Source organism: Ambystoma mexicanum, chromosome 6p (genome assembly GCF_040938575.1).
Source record: "Ambystoma mexicanum isolate Mex_15411 chromosome 6p, UKY_AmexF1_1, whole genome shotgun sequence".
NCBI lineage: Eukaryota > Metazoa > Chordata > Amphibia > Caudata > Ambystomatidae > Ambystoma > Ambystoma mexicanum.
Window position 1 is genome coordinate 912092755 of NC_090935.1, and position 14387 is coordinate 912107141.

Genomic DNA, 14387 nt, shown 5'->3' on the forward strand with positions numbered 1-14387 from the left:
AGGAATCTTCTGTAAAAAGAAAGCAGTTTTGCTTTAAACTTAAAACTCCTCGTCTTCTCTATTACCTAGCAGTGTCCTTTAGATCATACTGCCCCAGCCAATGACACTCGTCCTAAGCTCCACCCTTAGTGGCCTTCTTCAGATTTGACCAGTGTTGGGAGTCCTCGTGCTTCGCTCCTTGAAATTCGTGGATTTCTTTGCTGTTTTTTGACATTTTTCGAAGATTTCTTCCATCTCTTCTTCATCTTCCGTCACACGGTGACTCCTAGCAGCGGGGACCCAGTGTTGATGAAGATCGATCCTTTTTTTCTTCTTCCATCATCAGATCTTCACTCTGTGACTTCAGCACTCCTACATCTTCACTTCAAACATGTTTAATGTGGCAAAGAAAAGTCTCCTCAGGGCCTGTGGCCAGAAGAACATTTTCTTAGAGTAGCGGCACCACAAGTGTCTTTGTTGTTTTCACCCGGATCACAATGCGGATGGATGCAACATCTGCCGTTCCTACCCTCAAAGACCAAAGGAGATCACCACCAGAGTTTAGTGGCTTGGATTGGGTAGGGGAAGGGCCTCTGACACAGCCTCCGGGGCGCAGTAGTGCCTAATCTCATGCCGCCAGGTCCTCTGAGCATACTCCCTATGGTAAGAAGAGGCAGAGGCACTCTCCACTGTGACCACGACTGTGGGACCAGGTTCTGGAAGGGGTCGGTCTCCGTCTCCTTCTCAGTTGATGGTTAGCCTGCTGGCTGGTGGGTTGCCTTTGTCTGCGAGGAAATCACTGACCCCATCCAAACACAAGCCATGAAAGAGCAGATCTTCTGGAGGCCCGTCAGCGGCTCTGCCGTCTTCATCACCATCAGTGACTGGAGCCACTTCAATGACAAGCCCATCCACCAGGACCACCACTACGTTGACAGCCTCTTCGTCAACGACCAAGACCACTGTCCCATCGACTATCGCTACGTCAACAAGCTCCTCGTCAATGACCTCACCAAAGACCCTGTCGACGAAGTCAGGAAACCAGCTCTTCCTTCTGTGATGAAAAGTTTGTCAGCGACCATCGTCTCAAACTACACAACTACTCCTGGGGTTTGTTTGCCTCTGAGGCCTCCGTCAACGATAACGACTGCGGCCTCATCGTCGGTGGCGCCTCTTCCGGTTCTGCCGATTCCCATAGTATCCTCCTTCCGAAGGACTTGGGTAGAGTGAGAGATTTACTTCAACCTGCAGCTTTCCTGGCCAAACTCACCAATGTGGCTCCTCTGGCTCCTATGGGATCTCCAAGGAAATCTCTGCATATATTCACCAGATCTGAGGACGATCTTCCAGAGTACTTCTACTCGATCAAGAGGGAGGCCATGGACCCATGCCTCAAGAGGGGATCACCATCCCATGAGCCCTACCAGTCATTTAACCCCTGCAGGGTTTGAGCCTGGCTCCCGCTATGGCTGTTCCATTTGGACCCTCTTCTGAACCAAGGAATATGATACTGGACATCCTAACAAGCCTGCATACTTTAGCAGCAGAGATTCAACAGTGGCTGCCTGCTGCTCCTGTACCTTTTTTCAACCAGAAGTACTCCTAGGACACTTCAGCGTCAGCCAACGTCACTTCGTAAAATGTCGCCCCATAGGGTGCCTGTCACCCCTGGACCTATGCTTGATCACTTGCCCCCTGTATAAGAGGAGCCAGTTCACACATACACAGGCACTGGCACTGACACCGACACCACCACAACTCACACGGATAAGTATGAAGATTAAGTTCCCACTGATGGGGAACCGCCAGATGTCGACTAGCCTGCCTGGGCTTCACCTGAAGACAATATTGTCTCCTTCCATTCCATCATCTGTAAGGTGGCCAAACTCTTCAATCTGGTGCCAGAGGAGAAAAACAAGAAAGACTTTATTTTTCAACAAACCAAATTCTCAAGGAAGACTGTTGTTTCGGTCCCGTTATTGGGCGACGGATGAGAGGATGGACTGGCGTTCATGAAGGCGCCTAATATCCTATCATCAAAGTGTGACAGGCTAAGAAGTAGTACCAGGTTCCTGGTTTTCGGCCCCCAGGTGAGGTCTCAGATTTCTCCAAGTTCTGTGGTATCGGCCAATGCCAGAACATGATCATGAAACCCTGCGGCATCATCCGTGGTGCCACCGGACCAGTAATGCAAAAAGCTTGATGTGCCTGGCAAGCGCATCATTACCACAGCAGCCTCCACCATCAAGCATGCCAACGTCCTTGCCATACTGTCTCGATACGACAGGAGCTGGGGTACAAACTTGGCGCATCTTGGACTTCCTCCCCGATGACAAGCAGGCCTAGGGCTTTGCCCTATTCCAGGAAGAAGAGGTGGCTACAGACCACGCCATTACTGTCATGCTCGACATAGCGGATTCAGGGTTCCACCAGATGGGGAATGATGTGGCCCTCAAGGTGCCACGGTTTGCTGAAGGCTTCAAATTCTTGCACGGACGTGCAGACCAAGGTTTTGGACATGCCGTTTGATGGGGGCCAACCTGTTTGGAAAGGCAGTAGATGACCATCTCCAGGCCATCAAGACTGACACAGAGGCAGTGCGTTTTCTGGGGACCTTGCAGCAAAGAAGGATGTCTTTTTGTTCCCCGAGGGAGAAAAGTCTCCAGGTCCTCCAAAGGGTACACTACCACCTATCATCAGCCCTCCTGCTCCACCACCCAGGAAGCCTACAGGGGGGCACTCCTAGTCCAATGGCAATGGAGGTCAACCTCATCATACACCATCCAGGACATACACCCAAGCAGGTCTGAGCCGGCCGTGGACTGGCGTCCCCACTTTCCCGAGCCGGCTATCAAACTTTGTCAATCAGTGGAGAAAGATCACCGCAGACAAATGGGTGCTGGACATTCATCAGCAAGCGCATGCTTTAGAATTTCAAGGCACGTGCCCAGCATTCCTCCTGTCGTGCATCAAGAACTTCACATGGCCCAACTGCTGCAGAAGGTTCAGGCCATGTTGCTGAAGGGGGCAATAGAGACGGTCCCTCAGCATCTCTGGGGCTCCAAAGTGTACTCCATATACTTTCTGGTAAGAAAGTCAGGAGGGTGGTGACTGATCCTAGACTTACGTCGCCTAAACAAGTACCTAAGTCCCAAAAGTTCAGGATGGTCATGTTGCAGCACATGTGACGAGCTGGAGGAAGGGGGTTTCCTTGCAACACTTGACCTGAAGGATACATTATTCAACATCCCCATTCATCGCAAACACCAGAAATTCCTGCATTTTGTCATCCATGGGCAGCATTACCAATTCAAGGCCCTTCCCTTTTGCCTGAAGTCGACTCTGAAAGTATTCACTAAATGCTTGGCAGCAGCTCAACTACGCTGCAAGGGAATACACGTCTACCCTTACCTGGATGATTGGCTCATCCGTGCCCCCTCTGGCAACCCAGCACATGGCAGAGACCATACACCTTCTGACTTCGCTCGAATTCTCCACCAACTATCCTAAGTCCTGCGTGGTGCCATCTCAGAATGCACTGTTCCTGGGCGCCGCAGCTCAACACTTTCTTGTGTCTTGCGATGCACCCCCCTCGGAGGAGAGGATACAAACCAACCTAGGGATGGTTCAGCGGTAGTCGACAGTGTCAATTGCAACAGTCCGGTCCAAATCTCTGTTGGGCATGATGTCCTCCTGCATCCATATGGTTCCCTTTTGCAGGCTCCAGATGCGGCCCCTCCAGGCCCTGCCAAAGCACCATCTCTTCAGCAGCCAACCTAGGGGTCAAGGGTGGTGGGACCTCCTCGAGAGAGACTCCCCCTTTACGGAACAAGGACTTATATTCCTGTGAGAACTCCCTACAGTGCCACACACCATGGCTTCCATGACAAGCTCCACAATACCAAAGGCCTCTGCATATCAAGACTGGAACAAAGAAACTGCAGCGATACCCTTATCTTATTGGATATAGACCTGTGCCTTTAAATCTACATATGCAACACACTGAGATGAATACGTAACGTACCCTGGAGAGAGACAGAAAGAGATGAACGCATGCGTGGCCAAGAGAGGGCTCCGCACTGCAAAAGATTGGGAGGAGGCGGAGTATGCACCCGAGAGGAGAACCGTGAGTTTGAAATTCCCTCGAGACGAGAAGCTGCCACGCCAAAGACATGGCACAACACTGACACCAGAGAGCAACAGGGCAGGAGCTAGAGGCTGACACACCAAAGTCACAGTGCAGCCATGCCCTGAGAGAGCAACAGGGCAGGAGCGCTTTAAGAGAGGCTGACGTACCATAGCCAAGGCACAGCACCGCCACAAGAGAGCTGCAGGGCAGGAGCCTGATCTGAGAGGGTGACACACCAAAGCAATGGCACAGCCAGCCCCAACACGAGAGACCTTTGGGGCAGGACTCTGGTACAAGAGACTGACATGCTAAAGTCACAGCGCAGTCCCGACCCGAGATAGGATCAGGTCAAGAGCCTGATAAGAGGCTGAGACATCAAAGCACCATCTCAGCCCAGACACTAGAATGCCACAGGACAGGAGCCCGAGACAAGAAACTGGAACACCAGAACAAACCCGAAACACCAGTAATGCCAAATGTGGTGAAGCGAACCCGTTCCGCGACTCAAGAAGAGTTCAGCAAGGAACAAGGCTCCGGAAGACATACCTCTTCGTAGGAGAAAGTAACAGGGAGTAAGGGGTTAACAGGAGACCAAAGAGAGATCATTATATTGTGCAGATCACTTGTCCCAGTAGAAGTTATGAGAAAGACTTATAATTGAATCACTTGAACCTACATTGTTGGAAGAGAGAGAAAGGCAAAACAACTATGAAGTCTGTGAACTTAAATTATCATGAAGACAGAAAAAGAGACACTGAGAATGTAAATGTTAAGTGTTAAAACAAGGTATACAAATAACCTGGGAGAAGGGGAAGCCCATAAGATATTTCATATCAGAAGAAGAGGATGTCAGATGGAATGGATATGTGAATAAAAAAAATACCAGAGAACCAAATAAATAAGTCAGTGGGACAAAGCCATTTGAGTTCTACTTCACACAGAGAGAAAGGCTACCTGAAGAACAGTATCCTTCTAGGATACGCCGGAAGTAGAAAAGGATATATGTCTTGGAAATGAAGCCCAAAAGGGGGGATGCCAAGGAGAAAGTAAAGATAGTGAACTTAACAGAAGAGTTACAGAGACTAATAAAAGAAGTCACAAGAGACTATCTGAGAATTTCATATCGGTAAACAATTCTACAGATTGGTATTATATATATATATACCCGCAAGGAAAAGGGTGTCATTCTCTGCATATATGTTAGTTTTACTAGTTGTAGGGTCATATAGGATAGTTTTAGACTACAGACCATTTCATTTGGACATTCAAGACTGACTGATGAGCACCTTAGTTGGAAATATAGGCAGGGACCACGATTCATGTCCTCAATGAGTCAATGGGCCTCATTACGAGGTGGGCGGTAATGGTTTACGGGCACTGGTAAGGATGCCGGTAAACCCTTAGCACCCTACACCGATGTCCCTTAGCGGGTCCCAGCAGGAACGGCTGGTCTGACCAGCCGTTCTTAGCGGGACCCCCTTAAGGGACCTTGGAGCTAATAACGGGCCCGCAATTTGCGGGCCCGTTATTAGCGCCCTCGAATGAGAATGGGGAATGGTATTTGGCATGGGGACTTACTGGGTCCGCAAAGGTCGGAATGTCCCGGTAAATCCCCATTCCGCCTACCCGGATCCGGGTTTGCAGACAGCCATGGTGCTAATAGCGCCATGGCTACCTCCAAACTCGTAATGACTCCCAATGTCCTTCTGACTCGCCGCAGGCTCTACATATCCGCCTCACCACATTCTCCACCACAGCTTGCAAAGAGGCTAAAATCCTGGAAGATTCTGCTTCCTCAGTGCATAGAGGAGAACATGTATGCATTAGTTAGTGCCTTGATGTGCTATACCATACTCAACTGTGTGCAGAGCGAATTTCAATGACTTAACTTGCTTAACTTGCTCTGGTAGTGTTGGTGACATTCCTCCTACTACTAGAGATTGAAGTCAGGTCTGCATGGGAAGTTTGAAATGACTTCCAGAAAAATGCAAGTATTTGTACCTTGTGTGTTCTGGTGCATTGTAGCACATTACTACTTCAGTAGATCTACCAGCACTCTATTGACAAATTACATAGCATGGGGGAGAGGACTGATGCGGCAAATGCACAGGGACAGACTTCACACCACATACTCTTATCAGCATTGATCTATTTGCTATGCAGGATGGGAACCAGTCAAACCCCCCTCCTGCATAGAACATGCAGCCCCTGAGGGAGCCGGCATCACCCCATGATCTATTGTAAAAAAAAGCCACTGAAAAATCCAGGAAAAAAACACAAAAAGATGATGGCAGAGGTCGTGGTTTCAGATTTAATGGTCTTATGGGGCAGGTGAAATAACACTGCAAGCACTCTGGTGCTGCAGCTTTGAGTATGTCAAATTTGACATTGATATGTTTCCTACATTTTGCAGGAATTCATTGGTGGTGATGACTCGCCACTTGTTGGTGGTTCGAATTTTATTACAGAAACCAAAGACTGATTAGAATGAACAACTGATTCAGGGCAACACATGTACAGGTTACAGTCTCTTTTTTGGGGCTTTTGTTTTGGACCCCACTTGAGATCTGTGCATTACCTTATTTGTTTTCTGCACACAGTCTTTCTCTTTGCAGTGAGGGTTTAGAAGAGGTTATCTTTATCTGATGACGTGCACCCTGACTTGGTCACAGCTTGATCCAATACTGTAGCCATATTAGGGTATCTACCATTGAGCCTTTTGTAGTATTGTTGGTCCTCTTTGGCATAGTGTCTGGAGCCGCGTGTAGTTTGTTTTGTTGATTAAGGTTCAGTCATTTCAGAGCTTGCTTCCTGCAGCTTCTCCATCCCATTCCACTTTGATTAATTTGGCAAGGTGGTTTTTCAATTTTTGGGTTGATTGTTGCACTCGGACAATGTATTCTCACTTATCATTTGAGTGTTCCTGATTGGTGCAATTGTGTCTCTTACAGGTTCGCCTCAGATTTATTTTATGTGCAGTTTATGCCAAATCTTTGCATTCTCTAGACTGAGTTCTAGTTATTTTCTACAATGTTCGTTTGCTTTATATTGCTCTCCCGGTCATGGGTTTGTTTTCTGGCTGTATTGCCTCTTTCATATGAAAACGTCTTACTAGCAAACTGTAAGACTTGGCTGTCTGTTTCTGCCTTCCACCTTCCTCTGGATTTCAGTTGCATGATCTCTGATGGAGAGGCTGTGTTGTGGCTGTGTTGGCATTGTTTCAGACGTCTTCTTTATTTTTTGCTGAAGTTCATTGTGTTCATTTGTGTCAACGTTGTGTTTTTGGCACCTGGATTGGTCCTGTCTTGGTTGCACTTTGAGCATCAGTGTTGTGGTTACAACCCAGGTAGCCATTGGAGCAGTATCTTTAGAACCCTTGATTGTAGTGCTTCTATTGGTCTCTTTGCTGTCTCATTGTCTTTTGCAAATGGTATTCCAAGCGGTGTCCATCAAGGAATGACCCCTATAATAAATTGTTGATTTTATATAGCACTTTATAGTGACTCAGCTTCCTTGGATGCTGAGATGAATGTTTGGAATGTTGGAGTGAGTGACACAGAATGCAGCCTGAGCGAATGTTGATGTATTATGAGTGGTGATCTGTGAGAGTCAGTTGGAGATGTAGACCCCTGAGTGAGAGGATGCCGGCGCATGTTGCCCTAAACTCCAATGTACCTGACTTGATGTACTTAATAAAATGTACAAGAACTACTTAATTAAAGAAGATACTAGTACATCCCAAGATGTTAGAGTCATCATTAGAGAACCCAAGCTTTACAGTGGCCATGAGGATGCTTGCTGTTCTGGAAGGACAGCACAATGGATGGGACATGCACCGGCCTCCAACCATGGAAGAAGATCTTCTCAGGTAGGGGCAGCGCTGATTGCCTTAAGGAGCAGAGGGGCCCAGCGCTGGATACAGAGGCACAGGAAGTAGAGAGCGGTGCCAGGGACTAGAGCCAGTGGGCCTGCCAAGGACAGTGAGAGCTTGGAGCCTGGCAGAGGAACTTTGGTGGGGCTAAGGGCCCACTGATCGAAATTAAGGGGTTTGGAACCCAAAGGGCTGCGACATGGAGGGTCTTGGAGCCCATGGCAGTAGCACCTGAGGGGGCTTGGAGGCCACAGCTGCGCCTAGGAGGGGCATGGTGCCCATTGCTGTACAGCAGAGAGGGATGAGAGCCCATTAAATGTGCTTTGGAGGGGCTTGGAGCCCAGTATGTGAGCCTTGGAGGGGTTTGGAGCCCAAGTGCAGCGTTTTGGAGGGGTTTGTGATTCAGTACTGTAAGGCTCAAGGAGATAGTCAAAGCTGAAGACTCACCTCAGTGGGGGTGCAGCTCCTGCAGGAAGGGCTGTGGTGACCTTTGGGATTCAGTGTGTCCATCGCAGTTGGGGCATCAGGGAATGGTATGACCCTGACTGGGCATCTTCGTGACTGTGAGGAGCTGTTGGGCACACGTTGGGCTAACGTGGCCTGAGCCGGGGGCTCAGAGTGCCTCGTATGTGGGGGAGGCACTGCATGGGGCCCGCTTTCTGGGCTCAGATGCGGTGCAGCGAGAGTGCTGTTAAATCTGTGGCTGCATCGGTGCACAGAGATGGTTCAGCTAGGGCTGCGACGACGGTTGGAGCACAGAGCTCTTTTCTCTGGGACTGCCAGCCAGTAATGGTGACGTCAGGCAGATTGCTGAGGGAGTTGGCATTTGAGTGGAATGTTTCAGCTGGAGCATGCAGGACGTCACGACAGCAACGGTTGCTACAGGAGTTCAGAGTAAGGCCAAGAAGCATGTCAAAAGAAAGGACATTACAACGTGGTCCGACGTTGCAACAGAAGTTCTTCCTTTTAGTTGGCGCTGCGTAAGAAGCTATGGGAGGAGAGTCGCACTGGTGCGATCATGTTCAGGAATAAACTCTGGCGATGTGGTTTGGGTGCCAGGACACTAGCGGCAAGGAAGGAAGGTGCCGTGGTCTATGGTGGTGATGGAGGTGATGAGTGGGAATTTAAGTGCGCCTTACAAGGGTGTGTGACTGGAGCGCATATGGTCGTCTGATCAGGGAGGTACAGCTAATGAAAACAAGAGGGGCTGTGTTCCCTAACGGTACTTTTTGGGTCAGGAGGGAGCTAGCTAATAAAGCAGCCAACAAAGATGATTTGTTTTTAATTTGTTCCTGCCATAATATTAAGGTTTTAAGTGTTATGTAGTGGTGATGTGAGGCCTGGGTGTGACTGATGGTTTGCACGTGATGAGTTTGAAGGTCGTAATTTTGTTAGACATTACATAGTTGTGATTTAGCACATGACTTTAGAACTATGTTGTTTATAGTCGTTTATATGTCTAACAGTGTTCCTCCCCAGATGGACTGTTAAGGGCAAAAGGCAAGGTGCATTAACTTTAGTGAAATTATAGTTTATGCTGATAGAATGTTTAATGTTTTTTCCCCACAGATGGACTTGCAAAAACAATAGGCAGTGTGGACTGGTAATGTTACAGTAAATGAGATGAAACAGGATTTGTGACATTTTTGCCACACTAATGATTGTATTTGCAGGTGGGACTTTTGTCAATAATAGTTGATTTTAGAAGTTCACTAGTAGAATTTGTGTTATTTGAAATGCTAAGTAGTCAACTGTTTTACATTATTATTGTAGTGTGTGTACTTGGTGTGAGGTTGCCTAAGGTTGTGATGCAGTGTGTGCTACGGTTGTGTGAGTGGTCATTTTGAGCTTCCTTACAGCAAGTGTATTTGGTTCGAGGTGGTGCTTCATGGGACAGTTAGGGGTGGTGACAGCACCTTGGGTGTTTATGTTGTAGGGTGTTGTTCATCCGTGTATTAGGAACACCCAACCTGGTTTCTAGGAGTGGAAGGTTCCAGCTAGTATGTTGTGTGTATAGACTGGCTGTAGGGGAGTAGGGTGAATTTAATTGTTTATTTACATTTAGAGGTTAATGATGGGTTTAGGGTGCGGTGAGTGTGTTTTTAGAGCTCCCTGTAGGAAGAGGTGTGGCGTAAAAGGTGTTCTTTTAACATGGGCACATGTGGGATAGAGACACTGAGTTTTGAGGTGTTGGTTATCCCGGTATTTGAAATACTCAGCCCTGTTTTAGGAATATGTGGAGTGTGCAGCCTGTGAGTTGTGCAATTGGAGTGGGTGTGAGGGAGCCGAGTAATTTATGTGAGTTGGCGCTGTGAGTTGACTAATGGGTAAGAGGGGCTGGTATGCCTGATGTTCTTGAGGAGATTAGATGGGTATCTTTGTTGTAGTTGATGGTGTCTCTTCTTTACTAGGTAGGAAAGGGGAGAGGCATGTGTTTGGAGAAGTATATTTCCCACTGGGTGAGGACGTTCTTAGGGTTTTGGTTTGTGTGTAGTGTTGCTGTTTTGGGGTAAAGGATGCACGCGCTTTGGATGGTGTGTGTGTGCGTGTGTGTGTGTGTGTGTGTATCTTTTGCTGGTAGATGTTATTTGTTGTTATTAGGGGTGGGGAGATATGTAGTGACTAAGCTTCCCCTGGATCCTGAGCTGAATGCTTGGAATGTTGGAGTGAGTGACTCAGAATGCAGCCTGAGAGAATGTTGATGTATGAATGTGTTCTTTGAGAGTCAGTTGGAGATGTAGACCCCTGAGTGAGAGGATGCTGGTGCATGTTGCCCTAAGCTCCAATGTACCTGACTGACTTGATGTACTTAATAAAATGTACAAGAACTTAATTAAAGAAGTTACTAGTACATCCCAAGATGTCAGAGTCATCATCAGAGAACCCAAGCTTTGCACACTTCATATGGGATTCTTCCAGTTTGGAGTACTCAGTTTATCAGCATCATGAGGATGAAGGTGCGAGTTGGGTGCACCGAAGGTATCTAACCCATGTCACACGGCATCATCCATTCCCAGTGTGGTTGCGTCGCACCTGAGCTGACAACTCTGCCCGGTATATCCTGAAATATGACAAGATGTTGCGAATAAGAGCAACAAAGTGCAATACTTTTATTACTTACCAGTGATCTTTATTACACCGAGGTCTACTTCCAGGCCCCCATCCATCTCTCTGATAGATGGCCTCGACTGTTGGGGTTACTTCTTGGGTAGATTAACAACAATTTAACTAACTGGTTATATCTTTTAATTATTTGAAAGGGTTATTGCCAGTGGTAAACGTGGGCGGGAGCGGTGCTCCTCTACTTCTTTTAATTAAGGTTTACCGTTCCTATACTTTTATTTTAAAAAGAAACCGTTCCGGAACGGTTTCTTTTTAAAATAAAAGTGTAGGAATAAGTTGAAACTTGCACTTAACGTGCTTGCACTGAACGTTCCCCTAAACAGTAGGCGTATGGGTTTTGGAGTTTGTATTGTACATGGGAGGGGGCGTGGCACTGGGGTTTATGGGGAGTGGGTGCAGGCCAGTAGGGAACATAGTTCCACTAGTTCTTTTCGTACACTTCCACCACTGGTTATTGCGGTTGCTTTTTACTGGACACTCTCACCCATGTAAGATGAGGATCTTCACAAGGAAGAGTGGGACTCATTGTACTGAAGATTACTATTAAGTATTCATGTTCATAGAGCGCAGAACGTTGAATTATGATATGAAATATATTGATGAACTAGGGTCCACAACCCTTCACTAAAATGCTGACATGGTTGACTTTGCATAGAGCCCTACAGCACCTTTTCATGGCGCAATATAAAAAAGCCAAGCATAATTAAACCACTATTTTGAGATTCGCTGAAAAAGTAGTCTGTACTTTATATTTTATTTTAAGCTCTCTTGGGTTAAACACCTCCCGCTGTATGGAATTCCTGACTTTTGGTCTTTCTGGTTTTCCAAGCCTTAAAAAGGACTGATGAAGGGATTTGTTTGTTGTCGCTACTATTTAAAATCTGGTTTTATAGTTTTCTCATTTCAAGAAATAAGCCTTTTTTCTGAACACCCATTGATGTTCCCTTCAGCCAGGCTGCCGCTTGCTCTTTTGACTCCTGACTCAGGCAGGGAATTATGTTGAAATACTCTCTAGGGTGCAGTGTGCTTTTGAATCAGGGACTGTAAGGAAGGTGGCTGTAAAAACCTTAACCCAGAAAACCAAATGCTACTGTGTGAGAAATCAATGATGACGACTGTAGAAATTGACCCAATAAAGCGTAACATGACGTTTTCCTTGTCACCTAAAACACTGTTATGTGAGATATTTGGTCGGCTAAAGAAGGGCTTTCATGCGATTTGGGGAACCTGGGGAAGCAGCCCATTCTTTCGAAGTGGGACGTCCTGCCTTTTTCCTGCTTAGTAAGCAAATGCATCATTCCTCTAGTGAAACATATGAAATCCTTGTATTCCTATACATGAATGAATAACTGGCACAGTGATCAAATACTCCTTTCACTTATTACCCCCTTTACTTTGATATAGGAAAGCACATGACAAAATCCAAACCTCTGTCAGAATGGGACCAGAGCGGAAATCAAAGTTGACGACTGCCCAGAGCAAAGTGAATTCCTATTTCAACACGACATGCGATGCAAAAGACAACAGTGAAGTCAGGAGTCCTCGGCCTCGAGCTCAGAATATGGCCATCAACACCGCGTCAGGGGGCAGACCTAGCCTTACCCCCTTTACTTTGATATAGGAAAGCACATGACAAAATCCAAACCTCTGTCAGAATGGGACCAGAGCGGAAATCAAAGTTGACGACTGCCCAGAGCAAAGTGAATTCCTATTTCAACACGACATGCGATGCAAAAGACAGCAGTGAAGTCAGGAGTCCTCGGCCTCGAGCTCAGAATATGGCCATCAACACCACGTCAGGGGGCAGACCTAGCCAGCAATGGTCCACCACCCCAATCGAAGCTAGGGCCTCAGCGAGGGCTCTGGGCTGTTATCGGCCATGTCTGTCCCCGACAAGAGGGTGGTAGCCGTTCCCATCGCAGGGTTCGTCCGGGGTGTGAATGGTCTAACTCTAAGGTTTGTTGACAGGAGATGTGCTGCACGCGTATTGCACAAGCCAAATCTCCAATCCAAAAAAGAAAAAAGATGCACGCTGCCATATGATCTCTATGGTGGCCACGGGCAGGAGGAGCGCCAGGACCAGAGCACACAGCTCTGGGCCAGCAGGTAAGTGGGGAAGGTGGGAGGGGATCAGGAAAGGGCACGTTTTGTTTTAGGGGGTGCAGGTTGAGGGCGGGTTTGTGGGGGGGCAACTAGGAGAGGCTCCCTGTTGCCTCCCCACAATCAAGATGGCACCACCTGGGGAAGGGCCTCAGGTGGCTGCAAACAGTGGGTGGTACAGTGTGTTCTTGCCTGCTGTTCCAGCCACCTGATGGGCTGGGCACCCGTCCCCAGGTGTCATTGTTTGATTGACTGGATCTCTCTGAAAGACAGGAACACACAGTGTTGCTTAATTTGAAAGAGAATAATTAGTGCTTGGGGGAACTATGCGGGGGGTATCATTACATTGTGGCCAATGTGTAATCCAAAGCGTTTACTGTATTTGTGAACGGGCTAGCTAAATTCAAGTAAACTGTAAACCGTGGCAAAAAATTGATAGTGAAATTAAAAACAGGCAGTATCTGGAAATATACACTATGTGTACCTCCTACCTGATTATGGGTCAGGTCGAATTACTGTGGGGATATTAGCACCATATAATGAGGTCAAATACATATTTTTAATGCCAATTTTTACCTTCAACCAAGAATGGTAGGTAAACAATGTAATCAGGCCCTTGACATTTTTCAGATTGTTTTCCTGTCCGAAAGGAAAGTGCAAAGGTTTTTGCTCCATTGAAGGGACGCGGTTAAGCAAAAAAAAAAATGTATGTGTGGGGTTATACAAAGGGGGAGATAAAGTAGGCATCTGAGAAGCCCCCTTTGCTATGTAAGATAACGAATATGGATTTTCCGATTTACAGCATGCTTTGCAAAGGCAGATATTCAGAATGACTATTTCAGTCGTTCTGTGGAGAAAAAAAAACTCAGCCTCGTAATAAGGCTCTTTTATTTGAAATATTTAGATATGAAAACCACTTGGGCCAAAATCAAGGTGTGAAACCCTAATCTTTTTCAAGCTCTTCGGGGAGTACACGTATTGGCATCTGGGAGGGGAAAGGTTCTTAGTAGCATACTTAAAACAAGTAATTGCAATTATCACCTGGCGCAAGGGTGCCGGCCAAGCAGCGTGCTGGAATCCTGGGCTGGAGCCGCAGGTATAAGCCTGCATTCCAGGAGAGCTGATTGCTGCTTCCACGTGCGCCAGGCCCTGCTTGCCGCCCTACCTCTTCCTTCTCTGTTCGCC